Source organism: Talpa occidentalis, unplaced genomic scaffold (genome assembly GCF_014898055.3).
Source record: "Talpa occidentalis isolate TD23 unplaced genomic scaffold, MPIMG_talOcc4v2.1 talOcc4.6, whole genome shotgun sequence".
In the NCBI taxonomy this organism is placed as follows: Eukaryota; Metazoa; Chordata; class Mammalia; order Eulipotyphla; family Talpidae; genus Talpa; species Talpa occidentalis.
The window spans coordinates 34,158,631-34,183,485 of NW_023604972.1; the positions used below are offsets into that span (position 1 = coordinate 34,158,631).

At 35.8% G+C, this 24,855-nt stretch overlaps 1 long non-coding RNA gene across 1 annotated transcript in view; it reads left to right on the plus strand.

Annotated features, from left to right (window-relative positions):
• The first annotated feature begins 11,540 nt into the window (after nucleotides 1–11,540).
• The window catches only part of LOC129144714 (uncharacterized), a 153,045-nt gene continuing 139,730 nt past the window's right edge, over nucleotides 11,541–24,855 (plus strand). Inside the window, exons 1-2 of the long non-coding RNA XR_008549177.1 lie at nucleotides 11,541–11,634; nucleotides 14,357–14,458. This is a non-coding gene — a long non-coding RNA (uncharacterized LOC129144714). The remainder of the gene's footprint in view (nucleotides 11,635–14,356; nucleotides 14,459–24,855) is intronic.

Below are 24,855 nucleotides of genomic sequence, written 5' to 3' on the forward strand. Positions count from 1 at the left end.
AGTTTTGTTTATATTTTCTAGATTTTTTCATCTAAGTCTAAATTCTCCATACTACATTTAGCCCAGATTTATTAAAAGAAAATTTGTTTCTTGTTAGTGTGTGTGTGTGTACATGCATAAGTGTGTATTTAGTCTATTTCCAAAACAATTCAGATATAATTCAAACGATTTCATTAAATATCTCCTGAAGGTTAACCTCATGTGAAGTACAGTTCTAGGTGTAACATATTTTTGTCATTAACAGAAAATAAAATTTGCACAGTTTTCTTATATAGGTATTTGGGAAATCATGCTTTTTAACTCCCTTACAAATGTTATGATTCTAAAGGCACAGTCATAACAATAACCCACCAAAGAATATTGAGTGGCAGAAAAATATAACCTAGATGGTCTCCTTCAAATAGGAACCCAAAGTTGTGCCTTCAAGGTATCAACCACTGCTGATTTTTACACTTTGTCACATTATTAACCTTGTCAGTTCTGCAAGATACTATTCTTGGTATGATATTTATATAGACTATAATTTTAGGCATTCTTATGCATATAAATGGTCTCATGATTCATTCCCACACATTGAATTGTCTTTGGCTCCCCTTTTCTTATTTCTGGAGCTCTCAGATCCTCATGTCAATAAGGTACTCATTTCACACATTCTGATTCTTTGGCTCCCACTTCTTGTGTGACCACCCTCTATTAACCACCTGCTGCAGTGAAATAAATACTCATTTCAGTCTTTACCTGCTGTAGGTTCCACATACTTTAATATTTCACACTTGCTCTCCTTCCCAAGTACCCTTCTTCAACATCCCAAATGATCAATCATTTCTGAAAGAAGTAATAAATGTGTCAACACACTTTTTAAAGTGTTACATTTTCATTGCACTCACTGCGGTCAGAAGTAATTCCTCAATATCCGTCATTGAATTGCCGGTTTCCGAAGTGGCACTACTCTATCCACACATCTGGGGAGACAGAGATAATTGCTGCATGTATGCTGATCTTGTCCTTAGAGCTTTTCACACATCAAGAGCAAGGCTACTTTTCCTCATTAGTGCAGCAAGCACCTGTCCACACATTGTGATTTTAAAGGCTGTGGGTAGATCTTACTGCTCCTACAACAATCTTTCCCTTGCCTTTAAATCCTTTAATTGGGAGAAAAACTTTTACATGAGACAAAATAAAAGACTAATAGAAGATTATCTCCCAAGCAGAGGATTCAAAAATTGATATAAACTAGAAAACAGAAGGAGTGAAGGGCTATACATGGGATCTTTCTTAAAAAGGGAGTCTTAATTGGAATGTGGAAATTGGACACGGAAAAAAAGCTATTCCCTTCCCTTTTTATGTTTTGCTTTCTGCATACTCCCTTTTTCTTTATGTCTAACCACTGACTCCACTGCACAAACAACAACAAAACAGTCCTTAAATGCAATTTAAGAGAACTATCATAGCCATTAGAGACCCCATGATTATTTTGTTGATAACTTGCATTGGTTTGGTAATGCTTGGAAACTTTTTTAGTAGAGATGACATCACTATTTGAGTTCCCATCCAAATAATATAAACTATTGTAGACAATTTCCACAAGCATTTATAACTAAATAGTATTATCCCAAATGCCCTCAAATTGAAAGAACTGAAAAAATTCTATTAACATTTCCTACTGCACTCATCTTTTACTGAGCATGAATATATATCAAATATCAAAAAAATAATAAAAATAATTTAATTTCATATGACAGAATGAATGTATATGCATGATTAAGGTATGTATTTACTCAAAATTGATTAACTGAAACTTAGTAAATATTAATAAATATAAACATTCAAAACATACAATAGCATTTCCAGTTATGATATCTTTTAATAAGCACAGAAGCTAGCTGTTTTAGTGTAAGTTGGTAAATTATAAAAGATTAAATAGTTGGAAAGATTGAATGACTGTGAACACTAAAGCAGTGAGGTATTTAGTAAACAGACAATAGCATAGACAGTAAATCTCAGGTGAAAGCACTGGAAATATTGTATTTGAAAATAAAATGAATTTATTTTGTCAACTGAAATTATCAATGATAAATAGTATGCTTAAAGTTTAGTAATGAAATTTTGTGAATATACTTTGACATTAGTTTTCATTGTGGCAAAAACAGTAAAAAGTGTGCTCTCTATGTAAAAGTATCTTTAATCATTCAAATATGCTTACCCAAGTCATTGACCCAGAACAAATATTTTACAGATAATATATTTAATAATAATGAAGATAACTGGATTATCTAATGGCAGAACATTGACAAAAAATTCTGTTTTCTAATTCTCAATTCTATTCTATATCACATAACTCCTCTGTGATGATACTGTTTCTAAATGCCTATGTAACTTGATATATTCACCTTTAAGGAAAATACTTTTATTGTCGTTTTTCCTTGCAACAAATTTATTTTCATTCTTTTCTAAAACAGCATCATTGTAGGATAGTTGGACAACTGACTACTGTTAAATTTTATCTTTTTTTAAAGATTTATTTATCTATACAAGAACTGGGGTGCAGGCCAGAGACACAGGGTGTGAGAGAATTCACCAGAGACAGAGCGGGGAGCAGAACAGGCAGACAGACTGAAAACACTGCTGAGGGCAGTAGCGGGCTAGACAGGAGAGGTCTGCTGCGCCATGTGGCTATCTCCCTGGCAGGCCGGGAATCAAACCCATGCTGCAGAGGCTGCAGACAGCTTCACAGTGCTGCACTCAACCCGCTGCACCACTGGGGAGGCCCTGTTAAATCATATCTTTAATACAAATATTTAGTTGGCTTTTAGATGTAATGTTGCTAGAACTATGCATAGAAGCATGATCTTTAGATATATTTTCTTGATTTTTTACAAATGTACCTTTAGTTTACTGAACTACCACCATTTAAAATAAAAACTATTCGTATTTTTTTTGTTTCTATTACTTGCTGGGACAACCTATATATTTTGGCATCTGACACACTCCTTTTCAACCTTGTTTTTGCAGTTTTAATATATTAGCCCACTCAACCCCCACAGAAATCCTAGAAATTTACTACAAAATATGATTTCCAATTTTCCATGTTTTCTCATTCTCTTTCCTCTTTCAGGAATAACTTGAGGACACTTATGATGGTCAAAATAAATTTTCTTTCAAGTTCGATTCAAATATCACTTCCACTAACTGTACTAATGATCACTTTAGTCAAGATAATTTCTCCTTCTTATTGGTTCTTGTAGCTCCTTTGTTGTAATATGTACATGGGCTTACCTTTTATATCTATGTACTATTAGTACATTTATACCAGGCCTATTTGCCACACTACTGAAAATGTGAAGATCAAGATGATTAGAACTGTGTGCTCAAGTAAGGGCAAGTGGAGGATAAATTTGAATGTGTGAGTTGGGATCAAAAAGTGATGGGGCTTGAATGTCAGGATGAAAGGGGAATGATCTTGCTGCAGTAAAAAAGTAGGGAGATTGAAAAAAAAAAACAAAACTTTTGCTTTGAATAATAAAAGTATTCTTAAAGTAAAGATTGAGACATTTGAGATCATTTGAGATCCCATATCTTGCTTCCCCAGTTGGCCCAGAGTCATTACTCAAAGTGTGATGCTGATTTTTATATATGGACAGACATTTTGTTTACAAAGCAATTCATTGAAGAGAATTACTAAATCAGAAGTAGTGACATTTAATTAATTTGGATATTTGCTATTGAATGACTTAATTGCTAATAAGAACACATTTCCAACAGTGCCTAAAATGAACTTGAGATCTGATATGAATATTTTCTCATTCCCTCTGCCCGATCTTTGTAATCATCTCTTCTTTTAACTGGAATAAAATGCTTTAGGCTATTAATCAAAATACCGTAGCATCACACTAATTATACTTGGCAAAACGTATAACACAAGTCACTTAAGCATTGATTTTTCCAAACATCACTATAAACTAGTATAATATTGTGCAGGTTTTACAGATTGTATTTAAGATCTATTTCTCAACACTCAACATGTGTATCTGGATCACTGCACCCAATATTGCATCACAAATATTTGAGCATAACTGAGTAGCTATATCCCAGATATATTCCACTGACATTTTCTATAATGTGAAATTGGTGACATCTGCTTCCTTTCTTATTCATTTTCATAAGAACATTTCACTTCCATTTTTTTTATAAACTATCAATACATATTCTAAAATAAGATGCATCCTTCAGATGTAAACCCAAGAGTTCACAGACTGAAAGATCTTCTTCCACACCTGTATCTTTTTGGCAGAAAGAATCTTCATTTGGATGGGAAAAGATAGAGTAGGAGCCAGGCACAGTCATATAATGTGCTTTGGCAGCTTTTCTACGCCACCGTATTTTTATTTTTAATCTCTAGGGATAATTCACAGAGAAAGAATCTCCTAATGTGTTACTGAAATATGTATTCTATTGACAGCCAAAATGAAAACTCATTCAGTTTTCTTAAATGTTTAAAAAGATATGCCCAATTCAAGATGTTATGGCATGTTAAACTATCAAGATGGAAACATATACCAAAAATTAATATTAAAATATTTTAAACAGTTTTCAGCTGTAATAAGTACAAGATCTCAAAAATTAGTGTTTTTTGAGGTATGGAGAATAGATTTAATTGAAGGGAAAGTAGGTTTCAATCCCTAATATAGTCAAAGGGCTTTTAAAATCTCGTTTATATTTATATGCCTTTTCAACTATTCTGTGTATTATGTAACCCAGATGTAAAGGAAAAGGATGTATACACAAACCATGTTTGTTACATCTTTTCTTTCTCTCTTTTCCCTCCTTCATTCCCTTTACATATTTCAGCTTTTATTGAGCATGTTCTTTATTCCAGAACCACAGTTAGTGCAGAAGTTTCAAGATAGAAGTTATGATTAAGTGTAGGGTATAGATACTATTAAAGTAGGCTTAAAAAGGGTGTACTAAGGAACAGTTAAGGGGATTATATTCATTCATCTTAAAGGATGAAAAATTATCTTCCTTTAGTCCTGAAACTTCCACATTAAATACTGGAAATTAGATGACATGACTTACTTATCTAATGATGGATATTTCATAGATATCCAAAATTATTTGGAGATAATTTCATAGTCTTATCTCAGAGAATGTTTATTTCTACCTTTTAGTTTTTATGTATGTAGGGTTTATTTCCTGGGGTTCTTTTATTAGTTAAAACAGAATATGTCAGCATAAGCCATGCCATTTTGACAAGATTTTCAGAACAGCCATTTCTATCAGAAACTTGAGTGATTTCATCAGTGTGTAGATTAGCAGGAACCAAGAATAAACAAGGTCTTGTGTCAACTGATTGGATCTTCACAGGACAAGTACTTCTGAAATGAATGCATAGATTGTGTAAAACTAATTGCTGTTACTTCCCTTCTTTTTTCAGATAACCCCTCACAACACTAACCATCCCTGGCATTCTTCATGTATATGGTTTGCACTATTGTATTGATAGAAAAAAAAATGATAAAATTGTTTCCAGGGATGAAGTTTTTTAAAAAGGTTTGAAAGATTCAGTACATAGTTTCTCTGTTAAGTTCTGAATGAAGTGACAAAGACCAAGGAATCAACTAAAAGGAAAGAATATCTCCTTGGCAGTACTGCTGTAGATCACAGCATGGTGTGAGAGCTCCACGTGCCAGCTCACAGGTCTAGAACTTGAACAGTTCATCAGAGAAAGTGATGGATTTTTAAGAGAAATTATATCTACCCAGTCACCAATTCACACTGATTCAGGATAAATGAGGACATAAATAGGGATCTCTTTCATATAATGCCATATTTTCTCCATAAATTTGAAAAATGAGGACCAATGGTTGGTGTTTAGAAGTGAATGATCTCACTTCACCTCACATTAGGGGAGAGAAGTGGGCAAAAGAACAAAGACAATCTCTTTCTGGGAAACTAGGGAAATTGTAGTTACCCAACTAAAGCCAGTAAGAGGAACTACATACATTTCTGTCAAGAATAACCCCAGATGAATACCACATAGTTTATCACTGCCACGTAGGTGACCAGTGAATTCTAACTTTCTTTGAGCTGGCCTGGTTCCAATCTTATCACAGGAGCTCTGGGGGTCATGGCTACTGAGGAGGTAGCAAAAACATTAAAAAAATATTACTGCACATAGTAATATACAAAATCATGCATGTTATATGAGAGGCAAATAGGGAGCAATTTTTTGTAGGCTAGTATATCTTAATTTTAGATCTGCCACATAGTAGCAATTGAAATTCTGTCAATAAATCAAAATTAAGGAAAATAAAGTTTTCTTATCTCTGTAGATGGTGAGGATAACTTAATACTCAGCTCATTTAGCAACTAGTATTTCCCACCAAAAGGTTGGAGCCTTAACCAAAAAGCTAGTTTCATTCTAGCCCCATGTTTTAACAGGGAAAAGAGGAGAATGTTTTATACTTTCCATGATTATGCACATGCAAAGGCAGCATTAAAATGAGCAACATCAGCTATAGCAATATGCATTTCTAATTAAAATAGAAATCCTTTATATTATACTGACTAAACAAAAAACAAAGATAGGAGTCTGAGAACCACAGAAAGCCAAGAAAACATAGAGGTCTAGAAACGGATACTTAGTGTGTAGGCTAGAACTGTAACATCCAGTAATAACCAGCCCCCAAAATTCCCTGTAAGGCTAACTTGTGAGGATTAGCATATTAAGCTTCTGAGTTACTGCTTTGTTTCTTTCTACCAAATGTAGAATTCAGAAGGATGCAAAAGAAAAAGCAATTCTTAAAATAATGCTTACGAAAATATAAAAAAGAAACTAATATTTTAGATTTATGAAAGATAATATATTTTCTCAAAGATTAGGGGCCAGAATAAAAACAGGAATCTAATGTTAATTTTCACTAGTAACAGATTGATAGTAAAATAAGAACCACCATGTTTAAAGCATAGATTATGAACTCTATGCGAGAGTTTGCTATTTTGACTCACATTTAAAAGTAGTATACACGTGGGGATCATTTGTTTTCTTGTCAAGTTTTTATTGAAGGCCTATTAAAGTAGGAAATAGAAATGAATTGGGATAGGCATATCTGGCAATGCGAGTCACCCTGTTTGTAAGGGACAAAACTGTTTTCCCCTGAAGTCTGTGTTGTAGTCCTAGTCACCAGCACCTCAGAATATAACTGTATTTGGAAATAGGTCCTTCAAAGTGGTAAATAAGTTAAAATGAGGCCATAGGGACATACCCTGATACAATTTGAATGAAGTGCTCTTAAGAAAAGATTAGGATTAGGACAAAGAATGACCATAGGAGGTTACTGCAAAAAGGTGGCAAACTGCAAGCCAAGAAAAGAGGTTATAGAAGAAACCAGGATTGGTGACACCTTGATCTTGGACCACTGGCCTCCAGAACAGAGAAAATGAATTTCCGTTGTTTGTATAGTGTTATAGTATGACAGCCCCAGTAAAACAATACACTACCCTTCATTCATTAAGAACTGCACGTTGTTTGACTGTCAGAAAATCTGATTCTAGAATATAGGGAGCTTGGTTTCAGGATTACTACATTAGGTTACAAATAAGATTACCGATAAGCAAACAAATCAAATAGGATATGAAGGAATCAAAAAGAAAGAGCAGTGTTCAAAAATATAAAGTTTAATGCTTTATAATTCATTTATTATAAAATTATACTCTGTCTAAAGTAGATCACTTGTCTCTATTGTAAGCATACATAGGTAAAATTATGATGATTAAATTTATAAACTGGGGCCTCCCCTGGTGGCGCAGCAGTTGAGCGCTGGGCTGCGAAGCTGCCTGCAGCCTCTGCAGCGCTGGTTCGATCCCCGGCCACCGGCGAGGGTCCCACATGGCGCGCAGACCTTTCCTGCCGTGCCCGCTGCTCCCCTCAGCAGTGTACTTCAGTCCTTTTGCCTGTTCTGCTCCCCACTCTGGCTCTGATGAATTCTCTCACCCTCCCGCACTTCTGACTATACCCAGTACTTGTATAAATAAATAAATAAATATTAAAAAAAAAACTGATTTTAAAGATGTTTGTGAAAATTAAATTATCCCTTAGAGACTAGCACTTGTACTTACTAAAACAGTTTTATTATACTAGAAGCATCAAAAAGCTCAATTAATGAATTGGCATTTGAAATTATACCAACAAGCAGGCTGATATTAAGTCTATTTTTTCTTCAGCTCTATATTAATGTACACATTTAATATTATAATATAAAATTACACCAGTCATCCTTAACATGCTTTAACTACAGTTTCTATAAATCATATCTGTCCATGTTTAATACATTTTTTTACTCTTATACTATTCAAATTTCTTAATACAAATCCAAATGTAGGGGCAGAATGGGCCACTGAGCAAGTTTTCTGACCCAGCAGACCGGGTAAAGGAGGAGTCAGAGTCCTCAGTGGCTTTTGCTGGTCTTTTATTTAGATTTACCAGGCACATGGCAGGCAGGGGTGCTGGGGGGCCGGGAGGCTGGCAGTCCTCCCAGCCCCCAGCAAATCCTCACTCTGAGCTCTCTGCTTCTTCTTCTCTCGGCTTCTGTTCGTTCTTGGTTTTGCTGGCTGTCCCCGCGACGCCGCCCTTATTAACTCAGTCTCTCAGCCCAGGTGTCCCCTCTTCAGGTGCCCGCCATCAGGCATGCATTCAGGACCACAGCGTTCCCACATCTATCCTAATGGCGGAAGGGCAGTAAAGCCTGATACTTTGACCTTACCCTACACCAAACCTGTACCATCAGTCAGAACACAGTAGCTTCAAGTTGCCTTTCTCATTCTAAGAGTCAGTATGGCACATTTTTTTTATCATAGCACAGCTTATTATGATAGTGTTAAAACTCAATCAAAACCATACTAGTTATATACTTAAATTATGAACATGTTATTTAATTAGAGATGGAATAAAATTACATACACACAATTATATAATCTTTTGCATTGAAATGGCAATTGCAATACTATTTTTTAATATAGAATGTCAGAGAAAATTAAAAATTAAGTTCAAGTTCTCATCACAGAGACAATACTATTTGGATGATTTCATTCAAGCCAAGATTGTTTGATATAATTTTTAGCATTGACAATTTTATGCAATTTTTCTTCAATTTTATCACTCCCAGTTTTTCATATATTGTGCACTAAGGTCCAAATAGATATAAAACTCCTCATAATAAAAATCTAATCTTTGACTGTGATTATAAAAAAGACACAGTTCAGGCAACTGGAAGAAGTATTCAAAAAAACCATAAGCCATCATAATACACATTTATTCTCATTCAACAAGCCTTTTGAGCCATCAAATCAATTAAGCAATTCAGTTAATTCAGCAATTAAGTAGCTATGTTAGCGCACTAAGAGAAGAAAGAGGGGAGAGGAGTGTATGGCACAGGCTGTGGTATTACAGGTACTGACTGGGTCTATCTCTGTCCTCCTTTGGAAAACTGTTTTCTCCCAGCTGGTGTCTACTGGCCACTGTTTGCTGATAACTTCCACCTGATCTGCCAAGGAGTTGTTTATTCTCTGATAGCGTCATTCCAATCTTGGAAAACTATCAACATATTCTGAGCTGATGCTGAAGCCAACGTTGGTTGTGCCTGATATTCACTGGTAAATAGGCCTTTTTATCTTATAACCAAAGGTATTTTAGACACACCTTACATCCCATTTGTTCAAGGTTACTTATTTTCTATCAAAGCACTGGCACCTGGAGTATATAAGGGCATGTTACAAAAATATGTCACCTATTTTTTTTAAAGATTTATTTATTTATTTATTTATACAAGATTGATTGACTGATTGATTTATACAAGCACTGGGTACAGTCAGAAGCGCGGGAGCGTGAGAAAATTCACCGGAGCCAGAGCCGGGAGCAGAGCAGGCAGAAGGACTGAAGTACACTGCTGAGGGGAGCAGCGGGCGGCAGGAGAGGTCTGCGCGCCATGCGGGACCCTCCTCCGGTGGCCGGGGAGCAGCTGGGAATTGAACCGGCGCTGCAGAGGCTGCGGGCAGCTTCGCAACCCAGTGCTCAACTGCTACGCCACTGGGTAGGCTCAATATGTCACCTATTTTACAAACATTTTATTTGTTTACAACATGAAGACAGTTTTTGTATTAATTATATAGCAAGTCATTATTTTTAAGCACGCTAAACCAAGAATGAGTTACTGGTTTTATTTTGCTTATTTTTCTGCACAGGGCATCACACTAAATTCATGGTAAGACATTCTTTATATTATTTGTAAACTTACTAATACTGTATCTATGACACTTCCCAGCATGAACATACATGGCCACAAAAATGGGTGAAAATTAAATTCTGGGAAATCTTCACCCTTTTCCAAGGAAGTCCAGGAATATTCCACATACTCATTTACCCCGCTCATGAAAGCACAGCCCCCAAACTTTGACAGGTGAGACTCCTCTCCGAGCACGTATGCATGAAAGCGTGTGTAGCAGCAGAAGGGGCCAGAGCAGGATTTCTATGATTGGAGCAGACAGGTAAAGGAGGAGTCCTGGACCCCTCAGTGGCTTTTTCAGGCAAGCATTTACCAGGTACACAGCAGGCAGGCCTGCCAGCCTCCCAGCCCCCAGCGAGTGTTCACTCTTTCTGGGCTCTTCAGTGTTCTCTCGTGGCCTCTGCTTCCTTTTCTGGTCCTTCTTCTGGTGGTCTGCTCTTTTCGCTCTGCTGGCATCCCTGTGACAACACCCTTATAAGACCCCTTATAAGCCCGTCTTAGCCCAGGTGTACCCACTTACGCATGCCCACACCCCACTCCAAATGGCCACCATCAGGCATGCTTTCAGGAACATAGGGTTCCATCATCAATCGTAATGGCTGGAGAGCAGAAGAGCCTGATACTTTACTTACCCTATACTGTGTAATAACTTTGCAATATATCCTGTATAACAGTCTGACTGAACTTGAATTCCTCCCTGAAACAGTGTCAAGAAACTGGACCCGGGGTTGAGATCCTCTGATTCTCCCTGACCTTTCTGCCAACATTTTGGTAGATGTAGTCACGGCACCACACCCCACAATCCACCGCTAGTCCATTGAGCCCCCTTGTTCCCTTGATGCCACATCCCTGCCTTCTGCTTCTGGTAATTGCAATTCTACAGTCAGATTTCTAGAGGCTGTTTTGTTTAGTTTTGCCTGGTTTATGTTGTTGTTTTTGTTTGTTTTATGTCTTTATATTCCATATTTGAGTGAAATTGTAACAGTCAAAGATGGAGTTGCTAACCTCTCTCCCAAACACTGCCATTTTGAATAGATAATTGTCAATACCTGCTCCTCATAACAACCTTCTAGGAGGGCTCATAACCCAATTGAAAAACAAAGAAGCATTCCAGAGCGAAACTATCCACAGCTGTCGGGTTAGCTAGAGCAGCTGGGGCCTCTGTGAGTCTGCACGAGAAGTCGCTAGCACCACCTTCTATATACCCTTTAAAACAGACTCAGTGAGATTGTGAGTGTTCAGCTCTGCCTTACTCTCTGTGATGTTGCTACCAGAGGGATAAAAACTTCCTTTGCAGAAGTTCTTATGGTTCAGCTTTTGAATTTCTGCGTGGGGAGCAAAAGGACCCGGTCAGGTCAGTACAAATAATTTGGTATGTGTATTTCTCCTGACATTTCACTCAGAATAATTTCCTCCAGTTCCAACCATGTTGTTGCAAATGGCAAAATTTCATCATTTTTTGTAACTGAGTAACATTACAGCATGTATGTACTATCTTTTTAATTCACTCATTTGTCATTGGGCACAATAACCATTTATATTTTTTAGAGCTGCTACAGAAATTAGTTTTATTTTTCCCCTGTATGAATATGTTCCTGGGTATTTGAAAGACAATTTGAGAAATGAATTCCTAGTTTCTGTCTTCTTTTTGACCTCTATATCTATTTGTCAAGGATATTATATAACCAATATTTGAATAAACATTCCAGCTATCTTCAGTAGAACTGTATTTTAAAACAGCAGCAAAATTAAATGAATTGCCTTTCCTACAAGAATATAGAAAATGGCATGAAACAAACTTGCTGTGATAAATGAGAAATCATGAAATTAATGATGAATCTGAAACCATGAAGCTCGTCAATTCATTTTACAAAAGCTTTCATCAATATATTCTAGCCTGGAAAATAAAGATATTGATTAAAGCAGTTAAATGGATATTCCTCATTTCTCAAAATACCTTAATCTTTTCCTGTACTGGATACATTTTCTAGGATTTTAACTAAAATATCTGTATGAGGTCTGAATAAAAAAAAAATCTAAAATGAGTTTTACTGCTCTGACTATAAGAAAGTTTTAAAAGGAAACTTCTAAGCTGTTCATTTTGTTTTTAAGATAAAAATATAGACTTAGTAACTTTTTTGTCCAGTACTACTTCAGGTACTGGAGACTTAAATATAAGAGTTAGCTGCAAAGAGATGGGATCCTGTCTTTTTTCTGAAAACTTATCAAGTAGAAGTTAAAAAGTATCAAGTAATTTTAAAATGACATTATCTGTTTTAACATTTCAAATATTGGAATTTATATTAGGAGCACCCTTTCTTTTTTAGGGGGGCCCTAGAAATGTTTGATAAATCAGATGGCCTGTCCAAAGCCTCCAAATAAAAATAAGTGTCTATTTTATGAAACCATATTTGGAAGCAATATAGTGCTATTGTTCTGAGGTGGGAGGCCTGTTTTCTGCCATTAAACTAAGATATAGAGGGGAAAGCAGAGTCTCAATGCCAAGTCTGAGTCATTCGCATACCCAGTAAAGGGAGCAGGGCACCCTCCATGTATGAAAATGTCAGCAGAATGAATGACTCCCAAATGGGAAGGAGGACTCTGTTCTAAAAGTGGCATTGTGCAGGCTTACACAACAGATGTCTGCTGTGCAGACACTCAGCAAGTAATTACAAAAGGGATGTGTGCTAATAAATTGAGTTTAAGGGTTCATTACCAAGGGAATTTAACTTAAAGCTTGTCAGAAGCCCCCTAATGTTTCAGCACAACCAGAAACTTGCCAGATAAAGTACAGAATGATGGATCAAAAGTGAGATTTTACACAGAATGAAGAGAAAATGAAAAGAATAAACTTAAAATGTTTGGAATATTTACTAAACTGGAAGAAGTTCAGAATAGCTACAATCTAGAGAACAGGGGAGAGAGGGAGGCCGTTGGATTAGAAGCACAGAGATAGAGAGGAAACAGAAACCAGGCTATGATGGTAGAAACTTTATTTTTTTTTTTAAAGATTTATTTATTTATTTATACAAGCACTGGGTACAGTCAGAAGCTCAGGAGGGTGAGAGAATTCACCAGAGCCAGAGCGGGGAGCAGAGCAGGCAGAAGGACCGAAGTACACTGCTGAGGGGAGCAGCGGGCTGCAGGGGAGGTCTGTGCGCCATGTGGGACCCTCCTCCGGTGGCCCGGGAGCAGCCGGGGATCGAACCAGTCTGCAGAGACTGCGGGCAGCTTCGCAACCCAGCGCTCAACTGCTGTGCCACCAGGAGGCCCCTAGAAACTTTAAATTTGATCCTAAAAAGGAATGGGAAATTCTTAAAGATGACATAGGCATAAGCATGATCTGTATTTTAAAACCGCAGTTATGCTGTTGGTGTATAATAGAAAGGAATGGAACAAGGCTTTCAGAAGAGGATCCATTTAGTAGGCTGACACAGTAGATTATGGTGACTTGAGGGAGATAGAGAAAAATGAGCAAGTTGAAGATCTATTTAGTGGACACAGATGATAGAACTTGAACAAGGAAATGTGTTAATTCATTTATCTAACATGTTTATCAAACTGTTGCACTACTGCTGCTTTTGGTGATAGGCTATTAAAAAAAAAAAAATCCCTCCATCATGTATTACACTTTCTGAGCAAAAGGAATTCTCAGTGTTCAAGAAACAAGTACTTGAATGCAACCTATAATTTGAAAAAAATATATTGCAAGACAGAGACCAAATCTAAGTATGTCTCAGGCTTGATTAATAATCACTGAAAGTTCCTAATCCCCCTAAATAAGTTAGTAGCACATAATAAAGTAATGCAGTCTCTGAAGAAAACATCTTACAAATACTTTATCTGTGGACAGTAGAATAAAAGACTCACACTGAGAGCAAAGCCTTGGTCTGTCAAAACTCGCTGATTCAGAGCTCACTCCTTTTGCAGGACATGAATCTTTGCTGTCTTCACCCAGAAAGACCATTGTGATTCTTCCTGTACCATACTCCAAATGGCAATGTTTATTGTCGTTCTCCTGCAGCACTGTGTTGTGGGTGTGTGAGAGTTTTGTAAAATTTATCATTTCTCCACAGATTACTGGACTGTGATGAGCTCCATCTGGACCTGAATGAAAGAAATGCTAATCATCCTGGATGTGGAACTAGGAGTGTTGTCTTCCTCTCGGGACAGAATGAGTGAGTTTTCAGTTTTATTCAAAATAGTTGCATAATGTTAAGAGAATGTTTTTTTTTCAAAGAAGTGTTTGGAAAGAAAATTTCCAGATATCCACAGAAGTGGTGGAATATAGCTGTTGTGCTTATTTTAATGTGGCATTACTACTCCTGTTAAGTGACACTCTTTCTTTTAGAAAATATTCCACCCTATTTTCAGTGGGCTGCGTGGCATTGATGTCTAGTCTAGACAGAGCAAATAGTCTGGACTTGGACATTCAGAACAATTTGTTCCCCATCATGCATGGTCATAAAATAGGACAATGTAGATAAGAGGTTAGGGGCATATTCCTCACTTCATTGTTTGAATTTAAAGAAATTTTAATAGCAAATTATTTCTAACATGTTCATCGAGTATAAAGGGACTATCTGTCATGATTACTATATTATTCATATACAACTGGAAAGTACCTGGAAGATAATAGGAAGGCAGTATTTGTTTGATTGAATCAAAATCCAATTGAATATTATAAAATGTTCCTGGATTTGGCAGTATAATTTTCAGATGAAATGAAAAAGTAGTAATTACACAGTGAAATGTCCACTATATAGCCTAGATTTGTTGATCTTTCCTCTGTTGGACACTGCACTATAGGATCAGCCTATTCCTCCCCTTATAGTGGTCAAGAGACTTATGCATCATAGTTTTTTGCTAGTATAATTTTATAGCATGTTTCTTAATCAAAATCATTCAGTTCTAACAATTCTAGAGAAAAAATCCAAAATCAAGTCACCTGACTGGGGAGATTCAGCTTCCTGGCTAGTTCCTCATATCATCACACAACTAAAAATAGAGAGTAGGCATTCCCTTGATGTTTATAAGGACACAAACTTCAGTCAAGGAAACAACCCTCATAACTTATCTGTTCCTAATTAATTTTTAAAATCCCTATCTCCTAATACTATCACACTGGGAAGTAGAGTTCCAACATATGAAACTTGGGAGACATAAACATTTGGCCCATAATAATGACCAAGTTCATAGAATCATAAAATGTGTGTAAGGGGTAAAATATGCTTGTTTTGAAAGACTGTAATATTACTTTTTTAACAAATACCAAGACCTCTCTTGGAATGTTGACAAGTATTACTTTAAGAATTTAACTGAGGGCCTCCCCTGGTGGCACAGTGGTTGAGCGCTGGGCTGCGAAGCTGCCCGCAGCCTCTGCAGCGCTGGTTCGATGCCCGGCCACTGGGCAAGGGTCTCACATCGCGCTCAGACCTCTCCAGCCACCCGCTGATCCCCTCAGCAGTGTGCTTCGTCAGTCAGTCTGCCTGCTTTGCTCTCCGCTCTGACTCTGGTGAATTCTCTCACCCTCCAGCGCTTCTGACTGTACCCAGTGCTTGTATTAATAAATAAATCTTAAAAAAAAAAAGAACCTGGGTTTAAAAAAAAAAGAATTTAACTGAGACTATAATAATGAATGAATGTTTACTTTTGGTTATATATAGCTTTAATGTAATGTCTGCTTCAGCTAAATCACCAATGAGTAAGATACAGAATATAAACAAAATAGAATAGAGGAAAATAACTCCATGTAAAAAATCAGGCATAAATAGCCTAATAAAACTGAAGATTAGAGAGAAAAGAGAGCCAAAAATACTAAAATAACCATTAGTGAAATAATCATTTAATCATTGGAGAAAAGGCACAAAAAACACTTGTTAATTGGTGAAGCCAAATGAAAAATGATTATTCTTATAATAAATTTCTGATATAGTTCATATATTGTGTATGCCATTTATGCATCACCATGAACGAATATTATCATAGAAATAAACTCTAAGAATAGCAAACTTGGTTCTTACAGCAATATAATTTCCTGGTTTCCTCCCATGTATGTAGGGCATGAATAGTTAGTGTTTGTTCGATTATGTGTTTGCTATAAACCAGAAATAACTATTTATATGGTTTTATCAAGAAACTTGCATCAACTGTGTGCATTTTGCAAAATCACTCTGACTGCATTGTGGAAAATGTCATGAATAATAGAAGTTTGGATAGAACATAACTGTTAGGGACACTGACTCTCAATAAGTGTTCTTTTTTTTTTTTTTTTTTTTTTTTTTTATAGAGGCATGCTTTATTTATTTGTTTGCTGGTTTGTTTGTTTGTTTTGTTTATACATGCACTGGGTACAGTCAGAAGCGCGGGAGGGTGAGAGAATTCACCAGAGCCAGAGCGGGGAGCAGAGCAGGCAGAAGGACCGAAGTACACTGCTGAGGGGAGCAGCGGGCGGCAGGAGAGGTCTGCACGCCATGTGGGACCCTCCTCTGGTGGCCGGGGAGCAGCTGGGGATCGAACCGGCGCCACAGAGGCCGCGGGCAGCTTCGCAACCCAGCGCTCAACCGCTGCGCCACCGGGGAGGCCCTCAATAAGTGTTCTTGACTCTTACCCATGTCACTAATTTAGTTTCCATTCTAGGTTTATATGAGTGTAAGCCCTGTGCTCCCTTAATCCTACTACATGGATTAAGAGTCTTCCAAAGAATATATCATGCCATAGTCACAAAACTTCTACCATTTTCCCTAGTCTCTTTTCTACCACTTTACACTTCATAATGTTTATTCTAGTAAAATTGAACTTTCAGTTCACCCGAACGCAAGGGCAGTTCATGTTTTTGCATCTTTGTTTATATTTCACCTCACCTATATTTACAGGTGTTGCAATCATAACACAATATCAGCATGAACCCCTCAACAAATGTTTGATTTGGATGTCAAAATTGATGGCACCACACAGAAAGGATAATGATGCTTTCTGAGGCAAGAAAGGCAATCCTCCCAGTGGGTGTGCAAGTGAATTGAGAAAGCAGGGAAGGAAATGGGTGCAGGATTTTTATGGAGGTTTAAGGAGTGGGGTTCTTGCATGATATCATGGGCTTCCAACTACCACTGATGCCAAATAAAGTAAATCTATGATGCCTCATTAGCTTGCTCAGAGGTGGAACAGAGGGGAGAAGGGAGGAAGGTTTAAGGTTATGAGCACTTTCACCAACAGTGCAGGAGAGTTCCTTTTTCTCCACATCCTCACCAACATTTGTTGTTGCTAGGTTTTTTTTTTTTGTTTTTTTTTTTAATATGTGCCATTCTCACTGGTATCTCATTGTAGTTTTGATTTGCATTTCCCTGATTACAAGTGATGTTGAACAATTTTTTTCAAATGCCTGTTGGCCATTTGCATTTCCTCTTTGGAGAATTTTCAGCTCTTCTGCCCATTTTTTTGACTGGGTTATTTACTTTGTTTTTGTTGAGTCTCATCAGCTCTTTGTAGATTTTTGTTATCAGTCCTTTATCATTAGTGTTGTGTGCAAAAATTTTCTCCCAATTAGTGGGGTGTTTATTTTTGTTTTCTGTAGCTTTTGCTGTGCAGAAGCTCTTTAATTTGATGTAGTCCTATCTGTTTATCTTTGCCTTCACTATCACTGCTTTGGGTGATGTGTCTTTAAAGATGTTACTGAAGTGTATGTCATGTAGTGTTTTGTATATATTTCCTTCTATGTATTTTATGGTGTGCAAACTGGTCCAATCACTATGCAGAGAGGCTCCTCAATCTGCTAAAGATGGAGCTTCCATATGATCCAGCAATTTCACTCCTAGATATTTACCCAAAGGACACAGAAAAAATAATTCCAAAGACCACCTTCACCCCTATGTTTGTCGCAGCACTATTTACAATAGGTAAGCTATTAAAACAACCCAAATGCCCCAAAATAGATGACTGGATCAAGAAGATGTGGTACATATACAGAATGGAATATTACTCAGCAATCAAAAAAGATAAACTCATGTCATTTACAGCAACATGGATGGAGTTAGATGGGATCATGCTCAGTGAAATCAGCCAGAAAGAAAAAGAAAAATACCAGATGGTCTCACTCATAGCAGGAATTTAGAAAACTTAAATAAGAGACTAGGAAAAAGGCTAATTATAATAAAGTAAAAATCAAAATCAACAAGCAACTATAAACCAGGGACACACACCGGGGGGAGGAAGAGAAGGGAGTAGTTTCAAAACAAGGGTGGTGGGAATTGTATGGGGACTGTAACCAAGATGAAAATGCATATATTGTTCAAAAATGAAAAATGATGTAAGAAATATATAATAAAAAAAAGTTGTGAGCAGTAAAACATCAGACATTGAATCCAACTTTTTGTTATAATTCACCATGTTTTTCCTTACAAAGACACAAGTATTAATCACATAAAGTTTACCCAATTACTGTTTTTTATGTTTTGTCCATAGCTTTTACCCTACTTGACAAATTTCTTCAATTGCTTATTGGTCTTCCTTTTATCCTAAAATCTAAGTTCTGTGATATTAGATTCTTGGTCTATTTTGTTCACTGCTCATGTCCAGAAGGTGAAATAGTAGCTGACTTGCAGCAGGTACTAAGTAAGACTTTTTAAGTAAGTTGAGGAAAAGGTGCATCATAAAAGGAGATACTTGGAAAGAAACCTTAAGAGACAGAATGTGAACTGAATTTTAAAAGAATGATTTGAACAGAATAAGAAACTATTTAAAGCAGAAACATGCTACATAAGAAGTATTTGGTTTAATCTTGTACGATGACAACTTTTTTCACTCTATCTCCAATTTTTTTCTACATTAACTTGTCATTTAGTATTTACTTAGGGACATTCACCTATCTATTGAAGCAAAAAAGTTCTAGTAAGAATGACTTTGACAGTGATTGAGTAAGTGCTCTTTGGTGATCTTGTTTTGTCTCTGGCATTAGGTATGGCTCATTGGTGGTATTAATGGAGAAGTTTAAAATAACTGAAATGATATATGAACTCAGTGTACCCAGCAAATTCTACCTCAGGTATCAGAACAACATGCCAAATATGCAAAGACTAAAACTCAGGAAATAAACTGAATCTGCATTTGTTATTAACAGAGTAATGATGATTATGCATATGAACAGAGTAGGCTTTGCATTAAGAATAAGAAACACAATGATTTCGTAGCATCTGTCTTGAATTTTATAATAGCTTCCTGGCCATCTTTATTGCCTCTAATTTTTCCCACTCTAAGCTCTTGTATACATGTTTGTAATATTAAATCTTGAAGTACAGATGAAACCTGATTCTACCTTTCAGTCTTTTTTTTTTTTAATATTGACAACCTATAATATACAAGGCAATTATCTAGATAGTAAGATAAATACAGATTAATCCTCGTTCTCTCTGAATTCCAAGCCTTCAGGAGTTCCCTATTTCCTAGAATTGAATTTAAATACATGTGTGTGTCTGTGTGTATGTGTATGTATATGTATATGTCACCTAGGGGAAAAAGATCCAATGTCTGAGTCCTGTGGAAAACTTTAGATTTGGTAAATTTTTAAATTACATTAAGGTTTTGGATGTTCAAAGATAAAGGTAGTATTTAGTAAATTCCAAATAAGTTTAAAAATGTATATGTAGATGGGTGCATATTTATGTTGAGTAGCTTGTGAGGATGGAGTTGTTCTGTAGAAACACTAGTATTTTCCAAGCCTGTGGGCCAAAGATGAGGCCAAATGAAAAGTGGACTCAGAGACCTGACAAAGGTTTGGACAAGGAGAAAATCTTTGCTAGCAGTAAATTATAGATTGTTTTGAAGAAAAAGAATTCTGTTTATCTCAAATGCTTCTTTCACATGAAATATTAAGTGAATTGCTACCAGTTATAATTTTAGGAATCCAATGACAGAACTGTGATAGATAGTAGTCTTGCTCTAGTGGAGGAAATAATAGATAAGAAATAAATTATTTTATGATACATTTATGAAGAAAAATACATTAGGATAATGTTATAAAGAGTGGGTATTTAGGGATAGTTTAGTAAGGGTGCTTTGGGAAGGATTTTCTGACAAGATAATATTTCAACCAAAACTTGATGAATGGGATGGAGTCAGCCACAAAGAATGGTAGGAATAGCTTCTTGGGGAGTTGGTAGTAGGTAAAGAGGCCCAGTGCAAGAACAAATCTGGGCATATACCCTAAATGAACTTGCTAATTCAACCACTTTTTGTCACCAGACTATTCTTCAAAAATACCTAAACCAGTCTTAAAATATATAGGTGAGATTTTGTTATTTCTCTACTCAAGTTCTTGCAGTGATGGTTTCTCTGAGGCTAAACTGCTAGTCTATATATGGTGGCTAGCATAATCTGTCACTTGCTCCATGATTTCTTCCTTCATGCCAGCCTCTCAAATCTACTACTTTAATTATAATTTTTGTTCACTCAGCTGAAGCCATGATAGCCATTTTGCTGTAAAGGTGTGCAGGGGGAAAGCTATTCCACCCTGTGGGTTCTCTTTCTAGAACTTATCAAGCAAACAAATTGATATTAGACTGATTAGTGGGGGGAAAAGAATAAATTTAATTACATACATATGAATAGGATAGAGACCTGGGGTGTCAAGGATAAAGAAGGGGTGTTCATGTGATATGGGGAGAGTGATTCAGACAAAACCAGTTTTCAAGAAGTTTGTCCTGCCATAAGATAGGTTTCTTTGATAAAGTATATATCTGAAGAGACCCTAAATCTGGGTAATCTTTCTTTAAATTAATGATAACAGCTTTTTTTGAGACCCACAGGGCCTCAGTTAACCTTAGTTCCACATAGCAGTGTGGCACCTATTAGAAAAGCTTGCTCCAGACATTTTGGGGCATACCTCTCTTCAGCTGAAATTCGAAACACAAACATACTCCTCAGACTTTGCAGCTTCCTTATCTATCACTCACATACTTCATGATTCTCTCAATTTTGGTCTCCGGTCAACTATCATTAGAACAAAGAAGACTTTGCCAACCATATTCAATTTAAATATCTTCCTACCATTTCACTTTCTAACTACTTAATGTTTAGTCTTTTGCAAGTATTATAATTCCTAATGTTTTATCTGTTGTTTGCTTTCACCCACTTGGTTGTTTCCTAAAGTGTAAGCTCTAGAACAGCAAAAGATTTGCTGATTTCAATGCCTTTAAGAACACCTAAAAGACAACAGCTATTTAGTGCTTATTTCTTGACAGAATATCTCTCTAATCTGTGTCCTGTTATAATCTCCACTTGACTGACGAGATGATTGTGTCAGAGTCTACATAACTTACCTAATGCTGCAGATATGCATAAAATTATGCATATCCTTAAAATACAGGAAGGTATCATTATAAAAATATCCTTTTCATAGGTAAAGGATGAAGAAGCATCTAGTAGTGAAATATCATTTTAGGAAATATTAGAACAATTAAGAGGCAGTACTACCAGTTGTCTGCATCATATTTTATGGGCAATGATAGATTGTAAAATGACCCACCGGGAAATATTATAATTTAAAGTCCATTTTCCTGTGCATGTGTGGGGGTAGGAGGTGGAGGGATCAGATATAAGAATTCAGAAATAATGAAAATGCTGCAATATCAAGTGCTAACAAGAATTGACTAAAGGAGGTCTAATTAATTTGTAATGGCTTCAAAGATGAACTATTATGGATTGCTTCTCCCTCAGACATGCTAAAAAGGAAAAAAAAAAGTTGTCATAGACTTTCTAATCCATATATATATAAATATGGAACTCAGTGGTCAGATTTAAAACAATGGCTATTAAAGGGCATAGATTTTTTTCCTCATACTCTATGAATTTCCGTAACTTTATCCTATAAAAGCTCTAATGTGCTTTACATTTTGATGTGTTTTGGAAATTGCATACTTCTTGCTAATGATAGAGGTAAGACTGAAAGCATTTAGAAATAAATGATCCTATTTGAAAGTAAGACAAATGTAGATGCATCACAAAATAATTATTTTTAAAGCATTTGGATGAATATGTGAAATTAGAGATAAAAGAGCAGGTAGAATGATTACTTGATAAATTGGAGTATTGTGTTTTGAAAGGAAGGCAAATACTAAGCAACAAAGACAATTGTGAAAGTGCATAATTAAAACCTCTCATGAAAGAAAAAATTGTCCTCTTACCACAGTTTGATGTTGTCTTTAGCATAAAAGATAGAGTTGCAATTAAAGTGATGTACAGCACAAGTATCAAATTATGTTTATTAGTGGATAAAAGATTCACATGTACTGTATTTTGAGTTAAAATGAAAATTACATGAATCTCGTTTTGATGCAACATAATAGAAGCTTTTGCTATGAAAATATATTTTCTTTTTAATGGCTTAACTAAAATGCTGTAGAAGTGACTATCTTCTACAATCTTAGCAATTCCATTAGATACTGCCAAGGAGGATCTTAAGGAGATTATAGGGACTTAAATACAAGTGATATAACTTTTGGAAATCATTGCAGTAGAGCTTAACAAAATAAAATGTAAAGTGAGGGATTTAAAATCAGATATGTATCAGTGAAACAAGTAATTAGCCTTATTTAAAAAATCATAAATCTGATAATTCATATGTCAGGTTGTTGCAACAAATTGTGAATTAATCTACAATGCACTATCTGATTAAGTTTGGAGGAAAAACACTTTTTTTTTTGATTAAGAGAGCATAATTAGTCCATCTCTTAAAATGTAGTACATCTTACATAAGCTGCCCTATCATAGTGTAATAAAGGAAGAAACCTAGCAAAACCTAACTTTGAAATATTTGTATGTGTATTTTCAACAGCAAATGTGTGGCCCCAGAAATACTTATAGCATTCAAGAAATGTCTGTACTACTTTATCTGAATGTAGGTAGTAAGACCCTTCAAACTAAGTTATATTTTATTGACCTTTTTCTTTAAGTACAGTTATTTGCTGTGTATATACTTATGGAAACAAACACACATAAGTACTTGGTTATGTGCGCATACACCCATATTAATTGAGCACATAAACTATTTTCCCTTTGTGAATTCTTCAGTAGTTCCATTCCATTATTCAACTAAACTTTGCAGAGATACAGAATGATGCAAGGGTTTAGGAAACAAGATATATTTTGAAGAAAACTAATGTAGAGGAATCAAGTGATTCCTTGCCTTTCTAGAAAAGGTGAGTAACATATTCCTTGTAGTTCAGAAACATCTGAAATAATAGAAAAAGTGTACATTATTTGGAATTGATATGTAAAGCCATCAATTTGCAAATACACTGACACATGAAAATAAAAGAAAAAAGAGTGTGGATAAGTTAGATGAAATTTTGATAAAATTATTGCATATATTCTGTATGTACTTAAAGCAAATAAGGTAGAAAGATAAGTGAAATTACTTTTAGAAGTCTAAGCATACATCACATAATCAAAAGTTTCCTTTGTTTTTAATTTCCTAGCACTGCTATAGGAAATTGCCAACTACTGGGTGGTTAAAAAATAACAGAAATTGATTGTCTTACAAGTTCTGGAAAACTAGAAGTCTGAACTCAAGATGTTGGCAGGGCATTGCCTCTTCTGAAAACTGTAGGGGAAAATTTTGCCTTGGCTTTTCCTTAATTCTGATGAAGGCCATCAATTCTTGTTTTCTTCAGCTCGTGGAAGTAAACTTCAATACTTACTGTCCTTAGCTTTCCTTGTGTCTTCCCATCATCTTCCTACTGTGCATGTCCATCTCCATGTCCAAATTTCCTTCACAAGAACATCAGACAGTGAATTAGGGACAATTCTAAAGGCCTCATTTTATCATTAGATCAATAATAAGCTTGATTAGTTGTGTAAATGTCCTATCTCCATATAAGGCCATATTCTTGGGTACTTGGGGTTAGGACTTAAACATATGATCTTACATGAGAAGGGAAAATATATCATTCAATCCCTAATTAATTAACTCCCAATAGATTGTATGAAAAGCATAAGTACTGGGCCAGGTTCTAAAATTGGGAGAAGCCATATACATAGAGAATTGACTTCCAAAGAATTTTTCTGTAACTTTGACTCAGAGTGCATTGTACCCTGTGGCACATCAGTGCATCACACAGATTCTTTGTCCATAAATTACAGTTCTTCCCATGCCAGTTGTGAGAATTTGCAGAATGCTTACCTGAGTAACAATCTATAAAATACCCTGCTAATCAATATTACAAAAAGTAGCCTTTGTTCAGTTGTAGCTACATGTGGATTAAAGACCTCGACCTTATGGCTGTTTCTTTAATAAAGACCAAAATAATCTTCTATCATGTTCATGGAAAAAAATTCTTTCTTATGCACATAAGCCAGGTTTGTTATCCCCCCATTTCAAAGTCTGGTTATGGTGTTTGATACTTATTTAGGAATCTCTAAGCTAAAACTATTTCAGATAAAATGGAATGTTTAATTTCCTCAAAGAGATGCTAAATAAATCTATATTTTAAGTTATAAAACATCTTTACTGAGTAATTTAAAAATAAAATATAGTGCATTTAGTGCATCTGATAGTAGCTGATTTTATTACTATTTCACATTT